Source organism: Pseudorca crassidens, chromosome 13, assembly GCF_039906515.1.
Source record: "Pseudorca crassidens isolate mPseCra1 chromosome 13, mPseCra1.hap1, whole genome shotgun sequence".
Lineage (NCBI taxonomy): Eukaryota > Metazoa > Chordata > Mammalia > Artiodactyla > Delphinidae > Pseudorca > Pseudorca crassidens.
In genome coordinates this window covers 35777420-35804678 of record NC_090308.1, presented here as the reverse complement: position 1 = coordinate 35804678, position 27259 = coordinate 35777420, and the positions used below count along the sequence as shown (strand labels likewise).

Here is a 27259-nt window from a genome sequence, read left to right as displayed (position 1 = left end):
TCATGCCTTTTCCGGAAGACTGCATCCAGTAACTGAGCAAGAAGGGGAGAGTGGTGTTGGAGGATAAAGGCCTGAAGCTGATTTGAGACAACTCTAATGGGCAGTCTGACGTCAGGGCTCCCCACTCAATGAGCTGAGATCTTGTCAGTTCTTCTTTGCAATTTGACTTCTCTTGGCCCAATTCTGCTTCTGTCCCCTTCTTTTCACAGGTGTTGATGCCTCATAAATATCTTGGACTCCAGATGCTTCCAGAGAACACAACCTGCAACACACCCATTATGTGTCTAATAAATATTTGAGAAATGAATGGACAGATAAAGTGGTATGAGTTAAGGAGCATTTTTAGAGATTCCTATACCCTCAAAAATGTTCCCAGTAGCTGGTGACTGAGATTCTACAATCAGAGGTTTATTCCTTTTTCTTAGTGCTTCTGCTCTTATAAATACTCATGAGGTAAATAGCATGTTAAACTTATTGGACACATATATCCTAGTGTAAAGAAAGTCCTGAAAGCACATTCTGAAAGGAGGAGAGAGAAAAAAAGCATGAGAGCACTGATCAAAGAGCACTAAGGACTTGTCTTCTGCAGCTCAATCATTCAGAAGTCGAGCAAAGTGAAACCAACACAGAAGAATAAGGGAAGCGCGGAGGTCATTTCAAAGGGAATATCATTTCCTTATTTATGCTCCCTTGGTGCTGCTTGCGCGTGAATTTCCACTCTCAGATTTTTTTCAACCCTGTGGCGATAGAAAGATTCCATCATACTAGCAAAAAAAGAAGCTCAAGCTTTCCAGTGAGCCTTTTTATTAATTATCACTATCATAATAACCATCATCATTATCATCATTGCTATAATAAGCAAACATTATATAGTCATTTTAAGTGACCATAGTGCCATAGTCACCGAAGTCATTCTCCAGGCTTTCTTCTCCTTTGTATATCATTATTTCGAATATTTCTTTAAGACAAAATGAAAATGGCATGTCTACTTTCGTATACAATGATTTGCAAACTCAACCTCTCCTTGGGTCAACTGAAGGAAAATATCTTCTACAACTGAATAGCTAAATAACATTGTTACCTCAAGATACTTTCAATCTTTTCTTATAAATACCTTGATGCATAGAAGATTTTCACTTCTCCCTTAATGTCTTGCCTCTAAGTAAGGCCTTAAAATCTGAAATAGTTTTTCAAAATGCAGTGCATTTATTTCTGTTCAGAAAATGTTATAGGTTTTACCTTAGTTTGTTTCATCCCAAGCAGTTTTTTTTTAATATATGTAAATACAAAGTAATTGGAATTGGAAGAAGGAAAAATCACTCTAAGGACTTTGTGCACCCCCATAACTGCTTTATTCTCCCTGTGGAACAGTGGCTGATGATGCTTTTCTCATGTTACTCATCCTTAAAATCCTGTCCAGCTCTCTGAACGCATCCCCTACTACAGCCACACTATCGCCCCCTGCCGTTCCCTATCCACTCAATATTCCTTTCTGCCAATGGACAGTTTTGCTCCTCCTCCTGACACCAGGTTTTGAAAGAAGGAAAAAAAATTATTTATTTCTTAACTCTGCATTCTCATTTAAAATCTCTCCCTTCTGCCCCTTGTTCTCACCCACTTACCACCTCTCCAGGTCACCTCTGACCCCTACACCTCCCCAGCCATTTCATCGTTAACTTTGCCTGAGTCAGAGGAATGATTCATGGAATCATAAAACTCAGGGTGGAAAAGAACCTTAAAGGTCAGCTAATTTAACCACCAACTAAGTGGAAAAACCAGCTTTTATTTTCATTCTTTCTTCCCTGACTTCCCAAACTCAATTGCAAGCATCAGAACAATGTCTCTAGTTGTTATGGAACTTCCCGCTTTGGATATCCTTCTAAACAAGGTAGGTTCCCCTCTCTCTGAGATAGCTTAGGTAGAGTCCTGTCAGTGGTAGACAATGGATTACAGATGAGGAGACCAACAATCCTCTGAATATAAAGTTGGTTCCTCTCTCAAAAACTGTTTAAAGATGAGCATGTTTATTTCACTTGCTCCATTTATTCTATGGGCCAACTAAATATTGTCCCCAGAAAACATAGACAATTCAACAAAAGAAATATACAAATGGCCCTTAAAAATATTAAAATATAATCAACCTAAGTCATGGTAAGATAAATAAATGGCAATTTAAATTATAGTGCGATTATATTTCTCATCTATCATATGGCAAAAATTTAAAACAGGCACTCTCATACATTGCTAATGGGTGTGTACAAAACCTTTATGGACAGGGATTTGCAATATCTAACAAAATTACATGTGTGTCTACCTTTTGACCCAGCAATACCACTTCTAGGAATTTACCCTGAAAATACACCTCCAAAACTATAAAAATATATCTGTACAATATTACTCAGATTATTCATTGCAGTATTGTTTATAATTGTTAAATATTGGAAACCAGCCTTAAATGCCCATTTACAAGAGAGCACTTGTATAAACAATGATGCATCTATACAATGCAGTACTAGGCAACTGTAAGAAAGAATGAGTAAGATCTCTATGGAACCAATATAGAGTGCTCTCCAGGATATACTGTTAAATGAAAAAAGAGAAGCATATTTACAGTGTTATTTTTGTGTAAGAGAGAAGAGAAATTTAGAAAATACACATATAACTACTCATCTGCACATAAAGAAACACAGGACAAAATAGAAACTAATAATATTGGTGAAAATAATAAAAGGAATAGTAGGAAATTACACCACTCTTTATATAATCCTGACTTGTGGAATCATGTGAATGCTTCTTCGTATACTCAAGAAAACAAGGATGGGCAGAAACTAAAATGGAATACAAACAGAAACAAACAAATGAACCAGTTGGGAGACGGGGGAGAAAACTAACTCAAGTAACTTTTAAGTGGAATAGTTGGACTATATATCTTCAGGCCTAAAACAAAAAGTGTTAACAATTATTGAAGTGCAGTCAGCAAGGGTTTCTTTCTATCACTGACATAAAGGTATGAAACTATTTTCTGTATATTCTAGGATTAAGCACATAAGTAAATATACAGTGGTCAGTGGGAGCCCGATTCCTCACTGACAAAGTTACAAATGTGGAAAGAAGGAAGGTCTAAATGATTCCTGTGGCTTTTCCCAGCTCTGTCTACTCAGAAGACCTAGAAGCAGTGACACCTATTCTCCATTCCCAAAACAAAACAGGGCACGGAAAGGACAACTTGAGTCTAGAAAATCTTTTTGTGGCAGAAAATAACGATGTGCTTCAAAGAATGGTGGAGGCATACCAAAAGGACAAAGAAGCCAGATCGAAGAACTTCCCACTAGTCAAAATCTGGAAATTTGAGCATCGAAATAATAATAACAGTAAGTTATTATAACCCATTGAATGAAATAAGAATCCATGAGTCCATAGTCCTCTTCATACATACATACATATGAAGAGAAAGTTCTTCCTTACAGTACAAAACCAACTAATGAATATAGAAGAAATGATGGACTTGGAAAGTCACCATTAACAACCATCACTGAAGTAATTGATTCAGGCAAGAATCATTAATGGGTACTAAACTAGTATGTATGAATTTGATGAGTAACAGAGTATTTACATAGCCTTAAAGTTTCTCCCATAAGATATTTATTAACTACAATGAAAAAAGCAGTAACTTTTCAGTGGAGAAATCTGGCAGACACCTCCTTAACCAAATGATTAAACGTTATCAGTAATGGTGCATGTCACTATCACATGCCTCCTGGTATGATACCCTAAGAAAGACACAGCATCACTCCTGTGGAATTCCTGCTGAAAATGCCTACCCCGAATCTAATCCTGAGGAAACATCAGACAAATTCAAATTGAGGAATGTGAGGAACAAAATATAATTGGCCACACACTTTAAAATGTCAGTGTCACAAAACACGAAGCAAGACTGAAGAATTGTTCTAGGTTAAAGGAGATTAAACTGAATGCAATGTGAGATTCAGCAGGGGGGTTTGTTTGTTTGTTTTGCTGCTGTTGTGTTTTTGTGCAGTTGTTTTCTACAATGGTAATTAAATGGACAATTTGAAAAATGTGGCTGTATATTAAATAATAGTTATGTATCAATGTTAACTTCCTGATTTTGATGATTACACTTAATTATGTAAAAGAATGTCCTTGATTTCAGGATATACACTTGAAATAATTAGGGGTAAGTGGCATCATGTCTGCAAGTTTCAGTTTTTATCTTTTTGAGACTCTAGGTAAAAGGTATAAGAGAATCCTTTGAAATTGTCTTGCAGCTTTTCTGTAAGTTTGAAATTATGTCAAAATAAAAACACATAAGAAAAAAAACTATTATCCTCTGTGGTCAATCCCTCCATTAGTTACTGTGCATACTCTACTTCATTTTGTGTTTCATTCTATGGGGTCCTCCACCCACACATCGTGGTAACAAAATTGAAAGTTTGGGTGGAGTGGGCAGCCTTTTGATTCTCCTGTCAGATGTAAAAAGCAGACATATTCCCATTTTTGTTTAACATGTACCAAATCCATCCCTCACACACAGTCGTAGTTTTTATAGGTACATATGCTGCTCTCATTATGTCATCTATGAAAGGTGGCTGCAAGAATATGATGTGAGACATTTGGGCCAATTCCAATCCTTTTCTATAAATCTATTCTAAAGCAGGAACTCTTAGACACCTATATAGTCAGTCTAAAGACGACTAAGGGAGACTAAAATAGGAACATTTGTACTTTTTGAAAAGTATCTATATACTTGAAGAAAAGCTTGTCTGCACTATATTTAAGTCGTTGTGCAAAATGTGTATGACTCATTCATTCATTCACTCAGAAGGCCTTGATGGAAAAACTAGTACTCGTCAAGTTTTGTGGATAAGTTCTACAGATTTTAAAGCTAAAGGAAATGTTCCTCTTCTGGAACAATATTTTCAGGAAGGAACAATGTGGTAAGTGCTGTAATTGAATTATATACTAAGTATTATGGAAACACAAAGGAGAGCACGATTAACCTCACAACAGTTGATATTAAATCACAGAACAAGAGTCAAAAAAGCGATAAAAGACACCTAAGCTACCTGCCTTTTCCAGGCCAACATCCTACATCTTGTCTGTGGTATTCCTGACCCCTGAACATCGAAAGGGGTGAGGTATCATCCCTACACCTTGGAAATGACTCAGAGGCAGAGGCAGGGAAGAGGTGAGGCACTGAGCTGGAGAGAGTTGACCAGAGCAGAACATCTCTTAGCCTTCTACTTCCACCCATGCAGAGTGCCTCCACTTCATAGCTTTAAGGTATACACTTGCCACAAAATAATATTTCACTTGATAAAAGGATATTGGTGCTAAAAAAATTGAACTGAACATGAATTTCAGCACATGATTTCTCATATTGATAGGAGTGTGTGTGTGTGTATTTCCAGCTAGAATGTAATTCTCTCAATACCTGGCATCTAGGTACACAAAAAAGTTGTTCACAGAGGTTGTGCTAACAATAGTTGGTTTATGTAAAAGGGTAAATACTGCTGCATTGTTCATAAGAGTGAAACACTGATAACTACAACTTAAACATCCAGGAAATGGTCAGATAAATGCTACACTGAGCCATACTTTGAAGGGATCTTTTTACGGAGGTTGATTAATATGTGCTCATCAAGAAGATTGTTCCAAATATGTTGTCAAGTGTACATACAATTTTATTAGCATTACAATGCTAGTGAAGTATGAATCTCGATTTACAAATTCAAATATGCAAGAAAGGTAACTTTTTTTTTTTTTTTTTTTTTTGCAGTACGCAGGCCTCTCACTGTTGTGGCTTCTCCCTTTGCGGAGCACAGGCTCCGTACCAGCAGGCTCAGCGGCCATGGCTCATGGGCCCAGCCACTCCACGGCATGTGGGATCTTCCCGGACCGGGGCACGAACCCGTGTGGACTCTCAATCACTGCGCCACCAGGGAAGCCCGAAAGGAAACTTTTTTAAAATGATGAACTTATTTTCTGTTTTAACCTTATTTTTATGTGGTAATAGAAATTAATTCCTGGTATTGCAGTTGTGTTCCAGGAAGGCTTATTTAGGGTCAACATATGGGTGAAGAGACATCTTGTCCTTGATTTTGTCCTCTATCAAGGATCCTAGGATCCATTCTCACCCTGTCCGGTCACCCATCTTAGGATCACTCCAGTCATTTCTACATCCTCCCCTTCCTGAGTTTGGCTCTCCCGGCTACTTCCATGCCCTTCCCTAGAGTCATTCCATTCATGCTACACTGTAGGAAATTCTGAGAGACTGTCTAAAGTCCAATGGGTCTAGACACACCACAGTGGCATTTCGTGGGGCCTTGACACCACCCCTGCCTGAGGGTCTACCAGGACAGCAGGCACAACCTCTCTACCTTCAGATTCACTAAACCTGCTTGCATCCTATCTCTCCACTACCAAGTTCACTTGAGTTGGGGAGTCAGGGCAGAGGACCTTCTTTCCCAGGAACCCATAAAAAAGGATAACCCATACGGTTGTATGGTTTAAACACTGCACAAAGGTACTTGCTTAAGTATGAATAGGGATGAAATCTAGAAAGTCAAGACCCTTGGCATGACGCCAAGGCCGCTGGAAGAAAGAAGGGCTTTTGTCTTTCTATGAAAGTGTTGTCAGCCACCTAAGCCACCGCCCTTGGGAAGGATCTGCTCAACAAGGCACTTTACTGTAATTCATTCACCAAAATGTGGCCTTTTTCTAATTTTCAGAATGAAGCTGCATAAGCAGCTAGAGGTCCTTTCTTCCTCTCTAAATCTCTCTCTTCTCCCAAGAATTGATAGCTTTTTTATCTAGTCTCGAAAGCTCTAAGGCTTCTTCTGATATACCATATGTTCTTCCAAATCTCTTTTTATTCCCTAAGTCTTTTTCTATTCCCACAAGGGCTCAAAATGTTGCAACCCAAAAGTTGTTGACTTCCTTTTTTAAACGCATTCAGTTGGGTCATCTTTTCCCTGAGGCAGTGAATGCAGAATGTGCTAGTTTATGGAATGGGTGAAAGGCCAGGACCACCAGGAAATACAGGGGGAAAAAAACCCTCAGTTAATATTTCAAAATGTCATCCTACCACTGTGTGGGTATAGACCACTTCTGGAAGGCTACACTTGTCTAAACTGTTCGCAGTAATTCTCCTCAGGAGTGAAATTTGGGGATGAGATCTCTATTCTTTGCTATATAAATTTCTGCATTTGAATTGTTTTTATAAGGAGCTTGTGTGACTTCTGCAAATTTTCTTGAAAGACAAACAGTTTTAAAACTGGAAAAAAAATGTTCCAATGTACTTTTAGTGATGGTATCCAGAATGATACGTTGTTTGTTCTCCCTTCTCCTGAGTGCTTTGTGCTACACCTGCCTCTCTATGGTCGAGTTAAACTATTTTTAAATTCTTGATCACTGTATAAATGATGACATTAGTGTGAGTTATGGAAATGGCAGTATTAACTGATGGAAACATGATGGAAACTGATGGAAATGTGGATTAAAATATACATAATTGGCATAATTTAATATGATTTACCTTCCAGGTGGGGCCACAAAGGGTCCCATAACTGGAATTCCAATTTCTCACTTCCTTTTGCAGATGAGGAAGGGCCAAAACTTAACAGATAACAAGAGTAAATCCTAAAGGGTGGCCCAAAGGAACAGAGCTGAGAGAGCTGGGACAAAGCTCCTGTCCATATTCTAGGCCAGTGTCTGTTCTGTCACAAAACACGCTTTCTCAGTTTGGGCTACTTCTCTTCTTTACCGAATATAGAGAGAATGGTGAGCAGAAGTGGATTTAAGTGAATGAAGTTTAAACTTCAAGTGCCTAATTTGCATGGGCCCTTTCTAAGGTCCTGAGAGGGCCATAGCATTGTGTTCACATGCGCACCTGATTTTGTAAAATGTGCAAAGTAAACTATTTTTAACAGCAATTGGTTCAGGCCACTGTCTCTTTCCACTCCAGCATTTCCTCCTACTAGGTGACATTGGGTGGCCATGTGACTTTGGAGGACATGATTAAGGGGTGGTTGATTCAGCTGGGGATACATATAGTTTCAGTACATTGTCATCTATGTATATGGTTCACAGATGATACTCCCATGAAAGTCGTCACCAGCTATCCCCATGCAAGTATAGAGTATAGATTCTAAGAATCTCCTTACAGCCCACTGTGTCAACTCTCCTGGCCTCCTGACACAAAGGTGAGGGCCAGACAGTGATTCCTTCATAGCTCAGCTCTGACGGCATGTGATGGTGGAGAGATGATGTTGAAATGTATGGAACCAGAAGCTAATCCATAGAAAATTCTTTCAAATACCAAGTGTGTAAAATTTTAACAGAGGATTTGGTTCTCATCAAGATCTTATCAAAACAGATGTTTTCTCTTGTCAGGAATATATTTTAAAAAGCAGTGCATACAATGATAAAAGGTCCATATTTCTCACAGTTTATGCTAATTGTGTGAGACAGAATTTATCAGAATTTCTTGATTTGAAGGGAACAAACCTTTAACTATATTAAAAATAGAAAGCAGGTCTATCACAGTTCAACAATATGATAAAAGGTTTTCCCAATTTGACAACAGTTGTAAAAATTCATGACATTACTAACAACGATGGTGCTAAAATTTTTAAACTAATAATTTTTAAAAATATTCAGGGGCTTCCCTGGTGGTGCAGTGGTTGAGAGTCCGCCTGCCGATGCAGGGGACACGGGTTCGTGCCCCGGTCCAGGAAGATCCCACATGCCGCGGAGCGGCTGGGCCCGTGAGCCATGGCCGCTAAGCCTGCGCGTCTGGAGCCTGTGCTCCGCAACGGGAGAGGCCACAACAGTGAGAGGCCCACGTACCGCAAAAAAAAAAAAAAAAAAAAAATTCAATCAAGACTAAAATATCTTTCTTGTCTCTCTACAGAACATAAAATTGATATTTAGTAAAGAAGCAAAGAGTATACAGCCAAAACAGTATTTTTAAAGAAGTAGTATAGAGGTGTGGCATACAGGTAATTTAAAAATTGCTCTTTTCAGATTTTTTTTGTACTTGTGACTTTATGAACTTTCATATATTGTAATTTGTGTGTATTTTTTGTACCTAATTCTGTATTCTTTTTTTGAAAAAGGCCCCTCAAATTATTATATGCTTCAGGAAGCCACCGAATCCAGATTCACCCTGACGGGGAACATAGTTTTCTTTTGATGCTTGCCTCTAGCAGCTTTGTTAATCCCTGCCTTTTCCTGATTTCCCATCCCACTTCCCCCTCCTTCTTTTTTCTTTTCTTTTTTACTTATTTTTGGCTGCGTTGGGTCTTTGTTGCTGCACACGGGCTTTCTCTAGTTGCGGTAAGCAGGGGCTACTTTTCGTTGGGGTGCGTGGGCTTCTCATTGCGGAGGCTTCTCTTGTTGCAGAGCACGGGCTCTAGGCTCCTGGGCTTCAGTAGTTGCGGCGCGCGGGCTTCAGTAGTGGCGGCGCGCAGGCTCAGTAGTTGTGACACAGGCTTAGTTGCTCCGCGGCATGTGGAATCTTCCTGGACCAGGGACTGAACCCGTGTTCCCTGCATTGGCAAGCAGATTCCCAACCACTGTGCCACCACGCCCTACTTCTTCGATCCCTCATCCTTGAAGGTAACACACACAGAAGGCTTTCCAAGATACCTAGCCAAAATTAATGGTTCTTGTTTACAGTTTTCACAGCAGCCAATATTTGCCTCTGACATCATACTTATCAGAATCTTCCCTGGATTCATTTATACATCACATATATATTGAGGACCAGTTATATGCTGGGTTCTGTGCTGAGTCTCAGTACGTCCTTTGGTCCCAGCCTTGCCCAGGATCCTGAATTTTAGAAGGCCCTCCAGCCACGCCCCTCCAAATGGGCTGGAGGTCTGTGGGCCCGGTGGGGCATGCCCATCCAGAGCCCTGGTCTCCTTTCCTAAATCACATACATGGGACTCCAGAATTACTTGCTTAAATCCACACTGAATCTGCTTCTGCACGGGCCTCTTACCCTAGTCCTTCCTCCAGAGAGCTGATTTGCCATTGGTATGCTCACTCCTAGGGCCAAAAAGAAGCTGTTATTGCAGTAGGGGAGAAGGTACAGAGCTTGGATATAAAGGGGGAGATCCTATGCTGTAATGGGAAAAGAAAGGAACAAGCTAGTAGTTTCATTTCTATCATGCCCCAGACCCTACAAATGTCAGTTATGGGCCTGCTAAGACTGTAGTTGGAATGTCTATGTCTTGTTTTTCATCCCAGAGGTTCCTAAACTTCCTCTGCCTCTATAATCTTTTAGTATCTTTGTAATTTTTTCATGGCATAACTAGGGCAAAAGAAATGCCTAACAGTTCCACTTATTAAATCCAAGCTACTTAATAGTAGTAATTCACATGATATCTTACAGATGTCACATTGTTTCCCTCAAAAATGTAAAGTATCCTGCAGCTACCCTATGAATTTTCCAGAGACCTGGAATACCTCAATGCACAGTTTTAGAATTGTGGTTCTATCCACTAGAGTATGAGCTTCTTTGGAAAAGATATTGAGTCTCATTCATCATGACAAATTATATTTTCCAAAAATGACCACATTCTAGTCCTACAGGCTTTTCTAGAAACTTACCACTCTTTCAAAGAGATACGAAGTCTAATTCCCTTCCCCTTGAATTTGAAGGGACTATTGACACACCTGTAATCAATGAAATGTGGCAGCAATGGCACTGCATGACTTTCAAGGCCAGGTCATAAAAGGTGTTACAGTGTCTACCTTGTTACCTTAACCTCTTGCTCTGAGCTGTCATGTAAGCAATCCAACTGCCTCGATGCCTCCATGCTGTAAGGAAGCCCAAATTATCCCACTCAGAGAGACCACAATGACAGGCCCTGAAGCTGCTTGAAGGAAAATAGAGTCCTCAGCTCCTCTAGCTCCGTCCTCTTCTAAATCCAACCACTACCTGACTGCAACCATATAAGGCACCCAATGCTGTAACCACCCATCTAAGCCCTTCCTGAATTCCTGCACACAGAATCTATGATCATAATAAAGTGACTGCTGTTATTTTAAGCCATCAGTTTTGGAGTGATTTTTTTAGACAACAATGGTAACTGGAAACATTTTTTTTCTTATTGCCTTGACAGTTAGCATAGTATATTGAATATTTTGAAAGGTTAATAAATGTTCATCAAATTGAATGGAAAAATGGAAAATCTCAAAGTAGCAGTGATTAATCTAAAGTTACACATGTACATGTTGAAAATATGGAAACTTAGGTTATATGTATTCTGATTTCGTAGCAAACCTAGGATACTAGGGTTTGATCTTCTTAGAGTTTTAATAAATCCCTTAAATGAGTCAATTACCTTGTCTTTTCATGGTAAGGTACATGTCCTCACAACAAAGGGCAGGAAAATAATTCTAAATACTCACTAGCAAGCTCACTATATCGTGAGGTCACCGTAGGGGTCGTGTACACTGAATTATCAATTCCAGTTAATTGAGGATTTTAATTAGTCAATTCAGATTAAGCAAGGTACTACTATAATTGGTGGATTCCAAAGGCAGCCATCTGTTCCCTTTGTGAGTATTAATATTATGTCCTATAGCGTCTATCAAGGAAAAGAATTTGTCAAGTAGAAATTCTCTTAACATTAGCAAAAGGTGAATGCTTAGGAAATAAAAGGGAAGAGCTGGGGAGAAAACAGACTAAAGACAGGAAAAAAGAAAAAGCCTAGGAAGAAAGGAGAGACTCCAATTATTTGCTATGTTAAAAGAATCAAACTGAATTTAACTTAGACATCTGTTTATGCCTGTTTTTTCTTTCCATTGGAGTGGAGGGAGGTAATTAAAATGCCTTGTAGCTGCTTGCCTTGTATGCATTTCTAAGCATAATTCAAACTCTTATGAATCTGCCCTCTCAAAGAAATAGCTGATTATAGAAACAGAACAAAACCTCTTTGATCCCTCTTGTGATACGACTAGGTCATGAGAAGTAGAATTCCAGATATATTTTGTTTTAAATGATTCTTCATGAAAAATCTGACTTGGGGAGGTTTTTGAAATGAACAATGATGGAAACCAAGGCAGAATATAAAGCAAAAGACTTGTTGACATTAAAAAACACCAACTCTGCAAAGGTTACCTAAATGGACTTATTGTTGACATGACTTTTTTTTTTTCCAACCTCCTTCATAATAGGGGTTTTTTTCTAAATGAACAATGCCTAAAAGGTACAATGATAAATTTCAGGTGCGTGTAACAGTAGACGAATTGTGCCATGCAAAACCCCATAACAGCTTGGGTACTGGTGGAAGAAAACAAAGGAAAATATTTATGAGTTTCTCATAAACTTCAACCTGTTTTTCTAGTGGTTTTTTAATCTAAAATACATAAATGTATCTTTGTCTTCTAGGCAAAGGAAAATTATTGTGCTTTTGGAATTAATTGTGCCTCTCTCCAAAAGCAAAAAGTTAACATATTTTGCGGAGAACCTAGTATTTTTTAACGTTTACTTGTAAAATAATATAATTAAGATAAGGCTGTATATCATTTAAGGTGGTTGTTTTTTGTTTCTTGTTTCCCCTTACAAAGAACAGACAACCTCTTACAAACTAGTTTAAAAACCAAAAGAGACTCACATAACAGTAAAGTTCAGAGTTAGGACTGGCCTCAGGTGTAGCTCAATCAAGAACATGGCTCTGTTTTCCTACAATTTTCCTGGTTTTGCCCTCCTTCATAATGTCATCTTCAGGCTCCCCTCGTGATTCCAAAACAAGTCTCCCAGGAAGGTGGGTTTCATGTGCTCTTACTCACATCTCCCAACCTGCTTGAGATTGAATTTTCAGTGCAATCAACTGATTGGTCTACACCAATGCAGGTCCCACTCCTGAACTGAAGGCAGTTCAATCCCACACAACTAACAGCTGCTACACAAGAGGAGGGGTGGCTCTTCGAGGAAAATTTGAGTACTGCAAGGAAGGAGGGAAAAGGTGTATAGGATACCAGAAGATAACTGATGTTCACTACAGGTAGTTCGTGCAAACGGTCACAGCAGCGCTTATGTTTTTGGGCAAGTATAACTATGGGAAAGTATAAGATTTTCATTAGAAAAAATAATCCTTCTGTTCTAAATTATGTTTTTAACAAATGCAGAAATAATGAGTTTATCAGAAAAAATCAAAGAGTCAAATTAGCAAGAATTTCAACTATGGAAAATGGTTTATGTAATTCTGATTCATCTAGCAAATATTAACTGAGTACTTACATATACCAGGTGCTGTGCTAGGTTGATATTTTTATTAGTCTATTAAGTATCATTATGATATAAATAAATAGGTAATATAATTGCTGGTAGCCTAAGATGCATTATTAAAGTTTAAATAAATAACATATATGATTTCTCTTAGGCTTTTAGAAATAGGCCCCCACCCCCGCCAAAAAAATATATTCATGACTACCATTGTGTATCATGAGTGATACGAGGGCCCCAGCTTAGGAGCAATGACCAAAATAAAACAGAACAAAAAGTGTAGACACTAATATATATGCATAACTCATATAAATCCTATACACTGTTCGTATTAACTTTAAAGCTCAATCCTCCACTAAATCATTCTCTAGCGCGAAGATACACTCTGATGAGGGGCTTCCAAATTTCTTATTTACCATTTACTTCCCTACAGGAGTCAGACCGAGCCACCTGGACTCAATCTGAGCTCAGTCTGGGGTGGTTTCTTCATCCTATGACACGGAGCCTCTCAACCCCAGACCTCAGGGTGCCACTGGGTATGCAGTACAAGAATTAACCTTAAGAATTAATATCATTAGTGTTCAGGTAGCTCACAGCACTCACAAATTTCTCTCTAACAAAGAATAGTCTGAATTTTATATATTAGTCAAAAAGCTAGCAGAAGCGTACCCAGGATGAGCCAAGCATGCAGCTGACTTCGTATCAGCAATGAATGCATGCTGAGCACTCACTTTCCACTCTCCAAATTTCTGTCCTGCACCCACACAGCCAACCTGTGTTCAGACGATCATTTTTACTAAACACTTCACCTCCCACAAAGCAATAGTGTGGATGATTTATATAATTAATGTTTGTAAGGGACTGCTAGCGCCTGGTCTGAAAGACGCCTTTGAAGAGGAAAAGATTGTTGATGCTATGATGTCCTGGATTTCTTATCCTTATCAAGACTGCTTCTATGAGGAAAAGCTACAGAAATGATAGATAGGACCATTTTTATTCAGCACAGTTACAGGTGGCAAAACACTGCTGTAGGACTCAGGCAAGAATATGTCCCTAGGTGACATCAACTGTATAAACATGTATCCTGTCAATCACTAAGAATGTAGGTACGATAATTTATAGACCAGGGGTAATGTTAATTCCATCCTGCTTACAGTGTGCTCTGTACTGGAAAAGTTCAAGGTGCTTTGCAAGCACCATAATTTAGTGAAGCATGAAATGAAAGCTATACATAGGAAAGGTGAGGTATTCTGAAAAATTAAGACATTATCTTTATTCAGCTATTAACCAAGAAGGATTGAGATTCAGTACTACAAATGCTTTCCCCCATACAGACTACTTTTGTTGTTATTTAGGGAAGGAAGGTAAAGGATATTGATCTTCACTGAGGGTATACAATGGACTACATATTGCTAGGAGGTTTCACATTATTTATCTTGTTTGAACTTTAAAACATCTCAGTGAGGTATATTTTATAGTTGAGGAAACTAAGGCTTAGAGGAAACATTAATCTGGCTGAGATAACATAGGCTACCATGTGACAGAGCCAGGAACTTAAGCCAATTTTGCATGATTCCAAAGCCATTGCTCTTTCCATTACACGTACAGCAGTGGACTAATAAACACCATCAATCTAATAGTTTCTTTCTTTTAGGAGCTTGTCCTTACCTTTGCAAAGAACCGAAGAAACATATATTTTTCAAATAAATTATTCTTGAAATACCCGTGAAGCCGTCTCATACCATGCAAGCCCTCACTTCTCTTTTCCATCCCTGAATTATGGACCAGAATATACAGTTTAGTATTTGATTACTTACAGGAAGCCTCTATTTTAAAATAGTACCTGATTTATACCTACCCACTGCCAATCAGACACATAAACCACCTCCAACACTTCTACCATCACTGGGGTCAATAAAGTCATGACTATGGTAGGAATTCCAAAAGGAAAGAAAATTATTGAGTTCATCAGTGAAAACACAGAAAGTATCTGACAAAACAGGAATGCCTTAAGATACTGTGCATGGGCAGGCAGACTCAAGAAGCTCTCAGCTCAGAAGTAAGTTACCCTCCTGTAGATTGAAATTTTAAAAGATACTTTGTTATGCTATTGGAATTTTTAAAAAATAGCAAATCATTTAAATTCATTTAAAGGATAAAATACCCCTTTCCTAAAATACACATTCCACCAAGGGGCATCTAACTTTCACAATTTAGGGATAATTCAGATGGTTTTCCCAATACTTCTGTGAGATCAATTGCACCGAGGAGCTGTCCATTTTTATTAGGAGACTGAAGATGGAAGTAGTTAATTTTGAAGCATGGGGCAGCTTGAGGGAAGTTCAAGGATCAAGGTACAGTGCTAGGCTTGGGCCAGTATGAAGGCATTCAGTACTAGTAACCTGGAGAGATAGGATTAATAGAATAAAAGGTACATAGAAAGGGATATGAGAGGATGTTAAGAAGACATTAGAGGATTTGGGAGAGGTATTTGACATAATTATTCTAAAGTTCTTCCAGAAGTATAAATACAAAGGACACGACTAACAGGTGAATGGATATACAAAGTGTGGTATTACCTACAATGGAATATTATTCAGCCATAAAAAGGAATTAGGTTCTGATACATGCTACAATATGGATGAATCTTAAAAATATACTAAGTGGGGCTTCCCTGGTGGCGCAGTGGTTGAGAGTCCGCCTGCCGATGCAGGGGACACGGGTTCGTGCCCTGGTCTGGGAAGATCCCACATGCCGCGGAGCGGCTGGGCCCGTGAGCCATGGCCGCTGGGCCTGCGCGTCCGGAGCCTGTGCTCCGCAACGGGAGAGGCCGCAACAGTGAGAGGCCCGTGTACCACATAAGAAAAAAAAAAAAAAAAAAAATATATATATATATATATATATATACTAAGTGAAATAAGCCAGGCATAAAAGGACAAATGTTGTATGATTCCACTTATACAAAATATCTAGAATAGGCAAATTTACTGAGAGAGAAAGTAGATTAGAGGTTACCAGGGGCTGGGGGAGGAGGTTTATAGGAAGTTATTGCTTAATGGGCACAAAGTTTCTGTTCGAGGTGATAAAAAGTTTTAGAAAAAGAGTGGCGATGGTTGCACAATACTGTGTATATAATTAATGCCACTGAATTGTACACTTAAAAATTGTTCAAATGGAAGATTTCATGTTATACATGTTATGCCACAATAAAAGAAACAGTAAAAAAAAAAAAAAAAGAAGGGACAAGTCAAGAAAAAAATTAAAGAACAAAGCAAGAGGAATGAAATTAGTCCTTGCCTTGCTACTTATTAAAATGCATTATTTTAAAATTATGATCATTAAAACAGTGAGATCCTGGCACAGAAACAAAGAAACAAATAAATGGTATCAAGTAGAAAGTCTATAAACCGACCTGATTATACACATGTATTTGGTATGGAATAAAGGAGGAATTTAAGTCAGTGAGAGGAAAGTAATGTATGAGCATCAACTAATGAGCCACTTGAAGAGGAATGCCTCCTGAGGGCAGGAATTCTGCCTGCCTTACACAGCAATTATTCCCCAAGCAAAGTCATACCTGGTACATTGTAGGCATGCAGTTAAGGTTTGTTGAATGAATTAAAATTCATCCCTATATAATAAAATATACCAAAATAAATTCTAGATTGAATAAAATTTTTTTAACTGGGAAAAAACATCAAATACTGATAAACATGAAAAAGTAAAAACCTCTGTACATATACATCAAAAGGTACATAAATAAGATTTAAAAGAAAATGAGAAGCTGAAATAATTATATATGTATATTTGTAATATATGAGACCAACATTGTGCCTTTATTTATAATTAGCACTTTTAACTCAATAATAAAAGGACAACTACCTCAAGAGAATAATAAAGTGTACCAACAGTCATGAAAAACTACAAATAACCAAAAAGACTATGAAAAACATCTTATATCATTAATAATCAAAAAAACTAAAATTAAAATGATAGATACTATTTCGCCCATCAGGTTGGCAACTATCAATGTATCAACTAGCGATGATACAAGAAATGAGTTTTCTCACACATTGCTGGAAGGGATATAAATTGGTCGAACTGTTATGAAAGATAATTTGGCAGGAAATACCAAAAGTGGTCACCTGATTCTATTTCTAATAATTTAGATTAAAAATAATTTAAGACACATATACATTTTTAACCTACAAGGTTGTTTATTTCAGCATTGTTCATAATAGAAAAAAGATTATAAACATTTCAATGTCCAACGATAAGGAATCATTAAGTGAATTTATGGCACATCCATACCAAAGAATACTACACTATCAGGAAAAAAAATGTTATAGACTATTTAACGAAATGAGGGAAATGTTCATTTTATATATATTTAGGTTTAAAATCAGGTTATTAAGTATTATTAGGCAAAATGATCCCATGTTTTGTGGAAAGGAAAAAATACAAAAACTGAAAGAATAATGATCAAAGTACTAATGGTGATTATCTGTGATTGTCAGGTTAAATGGCAATTTAAATGTTATTATTACTAACATGATCTACTAATTGTTCTTCAATGAACATGTATTGCTACTATAATATAAACGCAATAAAAGATGGCTTTAATTTTCATAAAGAAATAAAATAACAAGGAAGTTTGTCCTCTGTTCTCAGGACCCATGATTAATCAGCTATAATATCTGTCTCTTTCCCTGTGTGAAGCACATTTCTAAGAGCACTTGACACTATTTTATTTGATCCTTACCCTTTCATTAGGTATCATTAACCCCATGAATGAGGTCCTGGGTTTAGAAAAAGAAGTGTGTTCAAGGCCATGAAACTAGTGGCAGAGCTAGGAATGCCCCCCTAGTGTCTGATGCTAAAGCTTATGTTCTTAAACACAAACTTTCCTGGCTCTGTTATGGAGTAGTTAGGCTTTTTGAGGGTAGACAAAAAACTAACCACCAGGTATCACAATTTCTATGAGAAGATGTTTTGGCATTCCAAACAACACACTTAGAAATGGTCATTGGGAAACAAATTTTTCTTAAAGTGTGTCACTTCTACCGATTTGCACAGTCTGTGTCTGTGTCACATAAATTCTTCTCAGAGGCAAAGTCCAGTACTGGGTAAGAGCACTAGGTCAGAATTAGATTCCCTGGGTCAAACCTGACTCTAGCTATCCCTTAAGACCCATAAAACCTTCTGCAGTCATTTAACATCCCTGGGTCTGACTCCTCATCAGTACGATAAAGATAATGAAACATCCAGTTATAAGATAAATAAGAACTAGGGATGTAATGTACAACATGAGAGATATAATTAACAGTACTGTAGATTATACATGAAAGTTGTTGAGAGTAGTTCCTAACAGTTTTCATCACAAGGAAAAAGTTTGTTTCCTGTTTCTTTAATTTTGTATCTATATGAGATAATGGATGTTCACTAAACTTATTGTGGCAAAAATTTCATGATGCATATAAGTTGAATCATTATGCTGTATACTTTAAACTTATACAGTGCTGTATGTCAATTATATCTCTATAAAACTGGAAGAAAAAAATAAATAAATCTAAATTCACATACATGCACGCATACATACAATGATTGTCCTACCTCAAGGGGTTCTGGTGAGGATTAAATAAACTAATCCACATAGCGCTTTGATAGCTTAGTGTCTGACACATAGCAAACACTTGATAAATGGCAGTTACTCAAATCATTAATGTATTCTCTGGATAGTAAACTCTCCAAGGGCAAAAATCACTTGTTATATTGCTTTTGAATTTCTTAATGAGCACACTAGATGTTTGTTCAGTGGATTGAAGCTGAATGTGAAGTATTATCTGAAGGGAAGTCTCTGCACTGCAAGCTCTCCGCTCTGATTCAACTTCATCGAGAGCCCTACCTTGCTAACCTTAGTTCACTAATAGGAGCCTTGTTTTATTCTCAACTGCAATGCAGTGACTAAAAGAAAATCACAATTTTAAGGCTGTCTTGCATTTCGTTATTAAACATTATTGCCATTTACTGATTGCATATCCAATATTTAAATGCAAGTTACTTTCATTTCAACAAGGTCCTTCAGGGAAAGATGTAATTTTACTAGTCTAAAAATTGTTAAATAACACCTGAATTGTTAACATCCTTGAATGTTTATTTATGGCACCCTGTAGAAAAGTAACTGTAACCTATTTCTCTCTTTCAGCAAGAAAGTAGCAAGAAGGAATCAGGACTCAGTCTTCCACTGAAAGTTTTCAATCTGGATAAATCTGAGATGGCTAGCAATGTTCATGTCCCATGTGTTACTTTGAAGTCAATGAAGATGAAAACCTCACTTTAGAAAGTTCTCTGAATCCTTGAGAGTATAACTGTGCTGATTTTAATTATGACATGACATATTATAAAACAAATCTATAAATACTGATGTGCAAGTCCTAGCATAATTCTGTGAATACTCCACAAAACAGGTAGTGAACATGTTCTTTCATCTAAATTGGGTCATATTAAAGAAAACCCAAGGAACCCAATTAAAAGCAGCGAGTTTCCCCAGGACTCAGTTAACAGTCTTACCTGACAATGCTCTTCTGGTGGCTAAATGACTTGCACTGAGCAACAAAGATGAAGAATTCCATTTATAAAGACAAATTGTCCTGGAATTTTTCTTCTATTATAATGTTTTCCATTCATATTAGTGACAACTAAAACAAGGAAGAAACTTGACTGGATCAATCTAATGAATTATAGCTCTAAACATGTCACTTCTCTTAAACACCTCCAGTGACTCTCAAATGACTTCAAGACATGCAGGTTGGCATGCAAGCTCCACCATGACTTGGCTACAGCTTAATTCATTTCCCAAGACAACTCTTTCCCTTCCACCCACCTTTCCTCCATATCCTTCACTCCAGCAGAGGATCATCCATCTTCCCCTAAGAACTGCCTGCACTCTTCAGGTGTCTTTGCAAATGCTGGTCCTTCTCCAGGAGAGTGTATTTGTGAGTGTGGTTATTCTGGACATCCTTCAGGGCTCTGCTCACTTTTTCCCTTAATCCTATGATTGCACCAAAGGAGAGGTAAGGGGTTAGAAAACTCCCCTTCTCATAATGCTTAAGAGCAATACAAAGACAATAAACATAATATCTAAATAAGAATAGTGTGATTGTCGTATAAACAGAAATTGAAGACTTTGGGCCACTCCCACCCTTCCAACAGGGTTGCCACCTCTAATCTTATACAAAAATTTTGGCGCTGCCTCTGATTCGATCTCCCTTTAAAAATGAATCTTCTTTCTCTTTGTGCCCATAGCATGCAGTTTTACTTTGGCCTTGACTACATCCCATCTCGGTAACAGTTGTTTGCGTTTAGACTGCCGTGTTATTTCCCCTGCTATTTCCTGAGAGCAGGAATTGAGGCTTACTCACCAGGTATCACTCACACTGCTTAACTGAGAGAGAGGAGTACTCAAAGTAGGTGTTCAATACTTAGTGGCCTGGAAATGAGAACAGACAAATTGAGAGGCACAGACTGAAAAAATCAAGCCATGATTAATGAGTTAGCCTTATTAATTTCAAGTACACACACTAATAGTTCTGTCAGTGATTTCTGTCTATAATCTCTTTGGCTTTATTTTCAGATCATTTCCTCCCTCAGTTCTGTTTATTTAGTCCCCACTCTGATGTTCCTAATGTATTAGTTCCCAAACTACATTTTTGAATAAGAACAAAGAGTTTCGTTGTTAAAATTAAAGTATGGATATCCTTTTCCCAATTCCCACACACACACAAAAATAAACTTATGGTTAGTATGTTTTCATCTTAAATTTTGCTCAAACCTTTGTTATTTCAACTAGAAGCTATGCACGCAAGTATATAGTTAGTTAATTTAACAATATTTCATGCGTTCATGTACAGAGAACATGATTTTTCAGTTGTTCACCTGAACACCAGAGAGAATCACTCTCCCAACCCTTTAACGTAACATTGCCCCAAGAGGTTCAACTATTAGTCTGCTTTTCTAAGGATCTACATTTTTTAAATTGCATAAGGAAACTAATTTTAAATGTAGATGATAGAATAAAGATAACATATTTCAGTATCTAAAATAATATAAACTGGAATACAGTCAATGTAATTTTTAAAAGTGGAGAAAATACACACAAAAATTTACAATTTGTGAATTTCATGTTACAAATGGTGGTTTAATTACAAAATGCAGCATTTTCCTCTGTGATGTGAGTTACTGGTCAGTGCCAGATATTACGATAGCCTTTTATAAACTAACGATCCAGTCATTTCAATTTAAAAAAACCTTTAATTATTTTGTGCCTTTTATATCTGTCTATATACAGATACTTTTATCTATCCATTTGTATATAGGGAGACAGATACATATATACCCACATACACCGTTTTATTGGTTTTTTGTTTTATATCCATAACTTGGTCTTCTATTTTCAGACTCTGTTAATGCCTCTGTTGAGACTGTTTTTCTAGCAGAATCGTGATAGCCAGCCTTGGCAAGTGCTGCAGTGCTGTGAGTTTAGATTCATGATTCAATAATGCCCTAGGAGTCTCAGATTAAAAGTGCTATGGAAACGTACTTTCCATGTACCTTTCTTACATATTCAAGGCAGAGTACACAGCTTCTCCATGCTGCAGCCGAGCATGGCTGCTCTCTACTAAGCACCATGACATTTTGTTTCCAAACAGACTGCACTGCCCTGATGAATACTGCAGTTCGTCACAGAACTGTTTTCTTTATTCAATTCCTAGAAATGGAATGAGCTATTACTTAAGACCCAAAATCTATCTCTAAAAAATTTTAGTCATATGTTCCCAATACATTATGACATTATTAAATTATTTTGAAGTCTAAAGCCAGAAAGAAAAAAAAACAACTTCTGTGCTGTCCCTTCAAACAACAGATGCCAAACTTGCTATTTTTCTGTTTCTTGTAACATACTACTTCAATAGGTTTACAAAGCATGAAGGTCCAAAAATAGCCTTCAATTTTTCTACAATAAATCTAAAATTAGCAACTTCTTATTTCCAGTCTATGAGGGTTTTTTCCCCATAAAGTCTCTATCAATTTAAAAATAAGCAGATAAGGGCATAAATGTGCACCCATCTAATAAAAGTATCCTAATAAAAGTGTGAAAAAATATATACATGGTCATTTGCATTCTACTGGGAAATTCTTTTAGTCTTAAACTTTTCCATAGCACTTGATATTTCAGAAACCTGTAGAGTCTCTTTCACTTTCATCAAGTAATACCAACCAACCAGATCCATGAATCTTTGATTTAACTTTTTCTAAAACTGAAAGAAATTTTCCTATGGAGAATCCACATTTTTGTAACTATGTGAGGCACTGGTCCTATTAATGTCAGTTTATTAATCGCGAGAGCATAGAAAACGACTTATTCAGCTATTAGGAGATAAACTATTGTCTTCATTTATACATAATACGAATGTTCATGCAATAATTAATGTAGATACTTGGGGAAGAATTTTAGACAAAGAAAATAATTGTTTTAAACAAAATAAAAATTTTAAATCTGTGAAAAAGGCAATCATGTAGCTCGTTTAGAATTCAGCAGCTGGATAAACTTTTTCTTTTTGACAAATAATGTGCTTCCTCTTTTCCGATTACAAGAATTAGAAAACTCACTCTGTTTCTTCTGACTTGGCTGCCAGGAAGCTCAGGAGTGACCTAAGGGCCCATTCACAGCAAATGGTTTCCTGCTCATGTTTAAGTATATTCTTTTCAATTTTTTTCATGATTTTTTTTACTTCACGGTTGTTTATTTCCATTTTATTATTCTGATGTATCTAAATTCTGTATATATGGAAAGAAGCAAGGAGTTCATTAATTTTGACAAGAAATTCATTCACAAACCATTTATTGTATATCCATTATGTGTCAGGCACTATTCTATTCTAGAGGATGGGGATGAAGTTAGTTAAAAGATGATTTCCATGAGAGGAGCGAATATTTCTTATTGTATTCCTGAGAGGGGAAAAAAAATCTCTCAATCAAACCAACTTCAAGAAAATGAAAATTTTAAAGAATTTCCTTAATAGAAAAGCCTGCCAACATCAGTTTAACACTCACAAAGAGGAAGTTAATATAGTGAGTTTAGTTATCTTTTGACTGTTGCTTACAGGGGTATGGAAAACTGGTTACTTAATTATACAACCCTCTTCTCCTGTGTCCTGCAATAAAACCAGCCTTCCTCCTTGGGCATGTGCTAGGTACTAATAACATCACTCATGAAATAAAAGCTTTTAAATAAATTGCCCCTTAATAACAGAGATCAATTTAAACATTCTAATCTCCAAGAAAGGGGCCTTTGGGTCTTAGACTTCCTACCTTGAAGCTTCTGATGTAAAAAATAAGTAGCACCTATTGGGGCAAGCCAAGAAAAAACGATGCACTTTTTGTGGGTAACCAGGCAAGGATAATTGTTAACTGGTAAAGCAGTTCCCTTTTATGGATGACTTCAAGGTTGGTGGGCCTAAATTTCCCCTTGCTTTCTGCTTTGTTTTGCTTTACTAGCTTGCAAATGTGTGTCCAACGGTGACCCTAGGTTGGCCTGCCTGCTGCCAGACTGATGTTGAGAAAGGTATTGAAATTTACAAGGATCTTGCCTTTGGCCTCCACTCTCAGGGTGCAGCATTCTCACACACTTTAAAGTGTTGCCAGCTCACAATAGTCTTGTAGTCAGGGAAGCCAGCCCAGCAAGGCTGCCCACAGACGCACGCACGTGCATGTCACCTGCCCCAGCAATTGCAAATAGACTAGCACATCTTGGGGCGACCTGCTTGTCTTCCATTTGCAAGAGAAAGCTGTGTAAATAATTATATTTCAGAAAGGGCAAAATATTGGACTTCTCAATATGACCTATGTGCACTTAGCCTTTTCAGACTAACATAAAGGTCTTTAAATAACAGAGCTGCCTGTATTTCACTGTGAAGCTCAGTTAAAACATTTTTTTAAAGTGGTGTCATGTCTTAGTGACTTTCTAACGAACCCAAACACTGGAGTGGCTGACACTTTTTACAGTAACTGTAAGCAGTACCTCAAAGGATTCAGAGAAGTAACAAGTAACAAAGTGTGACCACTGATCTTGAAAAATCAGAGTGCTCTAATGAGGAAAAAAGCAGACCTAGAATTAAAAAAAAAAAAAAAATCCTGCTTTCCTTCCAAAAATGCTGCAAGGAGCATTTTAAAATGCAGCAAAGTAATCACTTCATTAATTTATGCAACACAACTCAAATTTTGTGGGACAAGCTATAACAGGGTCAAAATGGCCAGATGTATAAAATACAGGTGCAAAAACTGTAACTTTATATTAAGACATCTCACTCACGTCAGTAAGTGAGTTAAATCACAGAAGGACAAAACAAGGAGGAAAGGACCAATTTCGGGAAGACAGCTGAGTCTTTCCTCCTCCATTTCGTTTAGATCTGTCTTTCTGGGCTTTCTTTCCTAATGGCATTTCGTTTGTAGGGAAGTTCTTCGTATCTTTCGGTCTAATTATCTCATTGTACAAATCTTTGAAAAGGAACGAACTGTGGTTTGCTCTGCGCGCGGACATCTTTTCTTCTGCCCGAGTTCTTCCTAAGCCTTCAACCAACTTTCACTGAAAAGGATGTCGCTGAGGGGCGATGAAGCTTGAAATCCCGCGGTTTTCTCATTCTCTTTTCTTTCTCTCTGCAGACGCCACCCCTACACCTCGCTCTCGCACTCCAGAGAATCCACCACCGTTTTTAATGATGCTGGGGCGTTTTAAAGAGTTTCCTCCGTTTCTCCCTCTGACCCGAGAAGCACTTTCAGTGTTAGACAAGGCGCCTGACCAGGGCATAGGCAAATGGGATATTAGAGGTGAATAAAAGACCTAATTGAAACATCTCGTGCTGCCTAATTGCGATCAAGTATCTTGCAGATAAGTTAGCATGTTATCACTTTGGTCGTGTTCAAAACGCCGAGGTCTTTTGCCTTACGCATTCTTGTTTATTTAACAGACGTATAGAGCGCTTCCAACGTACCAGGCACTGTTCTAAACGTTTTTAAAATATGACCCTCTTTGCTTAAGAAGTATTTTTGAGCGACAGTAAATCCGCGTGTGCATTTCGAACGTCCCTGCCACATTTTTCTTTATAGCATGGTACAGTGGTTAAGTCTTCAGAGACAAGTATGGAAAAACTTTAACCAGCTGCAACTTTTTTTCAAGCAAGTCATTTCCCTCTTCGCAATTCTTCGCAATTATTATAATTAAATACAGTAGGATAGCGAGAAAGAACTCTTAAATTTTTTTTCAGTAATGATCTCAGGTTTTGTCCCCGGCGTTTTGAAGCGCCCGCTAATTTGATCGCGTGGCCAAGGTTAATTGCATCTGTAGACATTCGCTTTCAGAAAAATGCGCACCCTTCGCTAAAAGTCGTGAAGGCTGAGTTCGCCCGAGGCTGGAGGCGGCGTGTCCCCGCGTGGCCTGCGCGGACTGGCCGCGGGCGCATCCGCCGGGGAGGTGGGACGGTCGACCCGCGCAGATCTGGCTCTTCCCTAGCCGGGCTGTGAGGACCGAGAGCCGAGTGACGTCGGGGGAGGTCAGAGCCGAAGGGAGGCGAGCCCGCTCGGCTCCCCGCAGCGCGCTCAGGCAGCCGGCGCTGCAGCGAAGCAAAGGCCCGGAGACCCGCGCGGAGGGGAGGCCCACAGCCGAGCTGGGGGGTCACCGCCCCCCGCGGCCTCGAGCTGACCGGGTGCATCCCCACCAGGCCCCGCCCGGCTCCCGACGACTGTGTGTTTTGCCCGGTGTTAAGTTTCAGAAGTCAGGATGGAACGTTTCGGGTTTCTGTTCACACGGTTATTGCAGGCGCCGCGGTGGGGACCGCACAAAAGAGACGAGGGCGTGTGGGGAAGGGGTTTTGTGGTTTAACGAGGGCTTAACCCGCGGACTGCAGGTCCTTCCCGCTCTCCCCCTGCCCTGCCCCGGCCCGGGCCCGGTCTTTTCAAGTCTCATCCCTTCCTCTTCTCCTCCCCGCCCCGCGCCGGTCTTGTGTGAGGAGAGAATGGAGTGTCAGAGGGGGACGCCCTAAGCAGATCCCCAGAAAAATAAGACTCCGTCGTGGCGTAGGGCTGTGGCGACTGATTGACGCCTCTGTCTCAGAGGCTTTTCTGCCCTAAGCACCGAGCTGTCCCGGCGCAACGAGTGGAGTCTCGAGCTCAACCCCGACCAACCCGGCGCCCGCCTCCCGGTACCGCGGCGCCCCGGCGGGCCCACCGCCTCCCGCTGCCCTCGCATAGACACAACTGCGTAGCGGGTTCAAACAACTACCTCAGAGCATGGATGGAAAGAGCAGCTTGAAAACATGTTTTACAAGCATATCTAGAGTTTTATACAACCCACGCTGTCCAATGCACTAAAGACTGGACACGCATTCGTCTTTTAGAAAACAAATTAATTTCCAAGCGCGATTTTTTTTCACGTCCGGGATTGTACTTAACTCTACCGCTGAGATTACCCAAACCAGGGAGTGTGAATTGCAATTATCTGGATAATCCAAGCCCGAAAAACTCGAACTTGAAAAACTACTAAAATTTTGTCCTGAAATACCCGCATCATTGCTCTAGTCCTTCCTGCCACCAGAGTAGACACAACTCCAGCCCACGGTCTACTCAACGGGATCTATTATCCACAGCCTCAGTGGCCAAATGGAAAGAACTGATTAGGTGCAATTAGAAAATCGTTTGGTGGCCGGTCTCTCAGACCCTCCGACCGCCAGCTGTCAAGTACCTGGTCGGGGAAACTTGCGTCCTTATCTGTTCACAGCCCAGAGGCCGCGGAAGTAGCCTTGGGAGTTGCCAAAGAGAAAAGCAACTTTGATTTAGGGTTTTCGAAAACCCCAGAGGGCAAATGTGACCGCCAGGGTCAGTCAGTCAGCAGTTTTGGTCCAGACAAGGGACAGCCGAGTGGGGCGGTTCGGTTAAGCCACGGCGCCT

General features: G+C 38.9%; 1 long non-coding RNA gene across 1 annotated transcript; it reads right to left on the bottom strand.

Annotated features, from left to right (window-relative positions):
- On the bottom strand, window positions 1-27259 carry LOC137204980 (uncharacterized). Its single transcript, XR_010933937.1, has 4 exons — window positions 27054-27259; window positions 20680-20747; window positions 20142-20309; window positions 1-262 (listed from the first exon to the last, which is right to left on the bottom strand). It is a non-coding gene; the product is annotated as an uncharacterized lncRNA (long non-coding RNA).